This window comes from Ruditapes philippinarum, unplaced genomic scaffold, assembly GCF_026571515.1.
Source record: "Ruditapes philippinarum isolate M1 unplaced genomic scaffold, ASM2657151v2 ctg1061_1_1_1_1, whole genome shotgun sequence".
NCBI classification, from domain to species: domain Eukaryota; kingdom Metazoa; phylum Mollusca; class Bivalvia; order Venerida; family Veneridae; genus Ruditapes; species Ruditapes philippinarum.
In genome coordinates this window covers 2537-6364 of record NW_026863400.1, presented here as the reverse complement: position 1 = coordinate 6364, position 3828 = coordinate 2537, and the positions used below count along the sequence as shown (strand labels likewise).

The 3828-nt window shown below is 31.5% G+C and overlaps 1 long non-coding RNA gene across 1 annotated transcript; it reads left to right on the top strand.

The window, feature by feature from the left end:
• The first annotated feature begins 290 nt into the window (after positions 1-290).
• On the top strand, positions 291-3508 carry LOC132722001 (uncharacterized). Its single transcript, XR_009624554.1, has 3 exons — positions 291-430; positions 2206-2323; positions 3360-3508. It is a non-coding gene; the product is annotated as an uncharacterized LOC132722001 (long non-coding RNA).
• Positions 3509-3828: the final 320 nt, after the last annotated feature.

Genomic DNA, 3828 nt, shown 5'->3' with positions numbered 1-3828 from the left:
TAATTATACTTACAACGTTGGTAGTTGTCTTACAATTTGGCTGAATTACTTTACTAATTAACGTTTTCCCGTAAAATATCAGTAGAAATTTTTATGTTAGTATTATTCATTCCAATTATGGAGGAAGAACCTTGTATTTTTATTTTAGGGTTTATTTTTAATACGGAAAATTATGACTTTATCTATTGTTTTGTTGTTTTTTTTGTGGTTTTTTTAGTGTAGTTTTTTGTTGTTGTTGTTTTTTTTTCAAATACGGAAAAACATGACTTTATCTATTTGTCCATGTGTATATGCATAATGCATCACATGTTGTTTATTATTTAGTTACCAATGCCAACTGTAAAAGCGTCATGTTTTGCCTCAGAAATTACGCACCTGTGTGCAGCGTTGGTGGCATAACGTTTCCTAATCTATGTTTTCTAGAATGTGCGTAAGTAAAATTTACCATTTATTTAACTGTTAATTGTTAAAATATTACATATAAAGGAATGATACACCGCCAGAAATTAACATTTGAAATGAAAAGTAATTTTATCAGTACATGCGCACCATTTTGTTGTACCTTTCAACGGAAAATCCGGGGACTTTGACATGTTGATTTCGAAAAAGAGTTAATGTTTTTTAACTGAATCTTAGACAAAACTTAACAATGCCATATTGAAATGAATAATGTTAAAACATCTTATTTAAAATTTACCTTTTTTGTTGGTCCGTGCAGACGCTCTTTTAGAAATAAACTTTTCTTTCTTTTTCAAAGGCTCTGAAATTTTGTATATATATTTTTTGTTTGTATATTAGATTTTAATATTGATTCAACATCAGTAACTAGGAATTCTGCATCTTTTATTTTTATTTAAAACAGCCATGCAACAAGATCTCTTTCTAGGGACATTCTCGACACTTTGACATTAGATGCTTTTATTAAAACCCAATTAAAATTATTAGTTGTCAATAAGTTATCTATTTGGTGCCTTGCTTATAATATATAGTGTTTTTATTGCTCTTTTATATTTCATTGGTATTTAATATGTATTAACTGATTTAATTCATAAAAATGGGGATTGAAGTTGGGTCTTGAATAGGTGTTTTAGTAACTAGCATGATTACGTGCCGTACACCTGTGATGGAGATGTAACATTAAATTTAAACCCCGTTGGAAAGTTTCTCCATGGGTCATTTTAAAGTAATAGTTATAATACATGAAACAGTTAGTTACAGGGGGTATTACATCGAGGGATGTTTCTGCAAAACAAACAACTGTCGAGGCCTGTTGTATATTGTATACGTATGTTTAATTTTAATACTATCTTAAGCTATATTGCGTATGTCCATTATCTTCCCACAAGTTATATACTTGGAATATTCAGTGGTCATTAAACGATAGAACTAGCACTTACGTGTCTGTGACGTGTCTATGGTATATATTACAAGTCCACGTTCTATGTCCTTATTAATAAACAGACACATAATACAACATTAAATTTGTTTTAAAAACAAAACAAGCGCATTTCTACAGTAAGGCTCATTCGGTTTCACCTCACAACCTGACCTAGTGATTGTGAATGGTTTTGATTAACCTGGAAAAAATTTCCAGGAGATAGAGACTATGTAGAGGCATTTTGACTTGTTTGTTCACTTAAAATAAATTGAAACTGTAAATCAGTGACATTTAGAAAACATTTTAAAAAGTTTCCTTGTTAATATGAATAATACATGTATAGTTCAATGTCATCATAAAAAGACCATTAATTATATTTGAAATACTTGAATGTATGTATTTTACAGATTAATTTGAAACATACTAAATGTGCTTATTTTTTTAAACAAGGTCAATGTTGTATATTGTATACATATGTTTAATCTTAATACTATCTTATACTATAATGCTCATGTCCATTATCCTCCCGCCACTTATATACTTGGAAGATTCAGTAAACACGTGTCTGTGTTATGTATTACAAGTTCACATTCTATGTACTTGTTAATAAATAGACCCATAATACAACAAGGTCGACAGGACGAGACGATTCTTCCTTGCAGAAACATCCAGAGATTTCGCCCAAGCCACTGTTATACCCCCGTAACTTACGAGTTTCATATAATTATTATAACCGTTTTATCGCAATTTCATTACTTTTTGTAACAGAAATCAGAAAATACTATGTGCATTATTAACTATTTTACAGCTGTTTTATTTTACATAAGCGGGGCGACCTACCTCCATGATGGTGAATGCACTGGCTTACGTAAGCGATCTGCTGTAGGCCAGCAGCCTACTATTGAACCTAGAATACGACAACGATTGCAATAGGAAAAGCGCAAAGTAAGCTCTCGTAACTTTTTTAATGTTCCATTTCATAAGATTTTTGTTTGGTATATAAATTATAATCTACATGAACTATAATTAACATGTATACAAAGACGTAAACATGCATCGTTAATACTTTAATTTCAACCAAGGATATAAACTTGTTTCATGTCAAATGTCCGATGCACATATTATTGAGTCGCTTTAGTTATGCTTATGTTAAATTTCTCTATCATGTGTATATTCACTTTTAAAATTGATAAAAACATTATTTGAAATATAACAATCAATTTGAAACATCCGATTAGGTAAGATGTAACATAGTTTATTTCCGAATAAAGTAAGATGGCACAGCTAAAAGTACGCCTTCTCAATAATCCTTTAATTATGTGTTTGTAAGGAGCAGAAGGAACGTGTAATTCGAGCGTGTATTTGAAGTTGTATACTTATGTCAGACGTGACGTTTATTTTTATAAAGAACATAATTTTTATAATGTTTCATAAAGACTGTAAATTCAGACAAGAGCGCGTATGTATTTCAGACCCTGTCTTATATTCTGTAAATAAACAAAAATTATATTTCAGTCTGTGTCATATATAACTGTATATTGGTAAAGAAGCCGTTCTTTAAGCTGTAACATATGACTTACGGTAGTCATACTGTAATGCTTTCCTGGCAAAAAAATCTAACTTCGGCCAATATAGTAAAAAATGGTCATTTATGGAACGTTATATTTCTTAATATTCGGTATTCAATTATTTTTAACCGTTTAAAATCGGAATTTAGTGCATTGTGATAAAGGATGAGTGATTGTAAATAATCTAATGCGCAAGATTTTGAAAAGATATAGTTCCGGAAATAACGGATTAGCTGCGATATTGGCCGATGTTAGAATTTCTTTGGCGGGGAAGCATTGTATACAGAATTCGCATAGTTTAAGCATCATATCTTAATACAAAAATCAAATGAAGCATTATTTCTAGTCTTATAGAGACCCCCTAGGAACTGAATTGCAGACCAAGTTTTGTTTGGTTTTTTTTTTTTTGACAGTGTTGAGTTAGCACACACCGGGACATGCGATGAACTGTCAACAAGGCACCTGTCAAAAACTAAGAAGCACTGTAACATTTTTATTCTGCAGAATAGTGATACGTTTATTGTCGTCTCTGTTCATCTGTACGCTGTTAAATGATTTACAGACATAGCCGTTGTAATCTTATACGATCTTTGAACATCTTGTGTGTGTGTGTGTGTGTGTGTGTGTGTGTGTGCGTGTGCGTGTGCGTGTGCGTGTGCGTGTGTGTGTGTGTGTGTGTGTGTGTGCATGCGTTTTCTTCGCTGCGCTTTCTATATTTGTTCTTTAATATGTATGTGCATGCTTTTAAACAAGAAATTTAATATAATACAAGTATGCAAATGCCTGTCTGTATCTTGGTGTTATTTATCTTAAACCACATGTTCGTTTTACATTTAAAATATTTCTCCGATTGTTTGTACCAATTTTCCGAAGAAAGTAAAA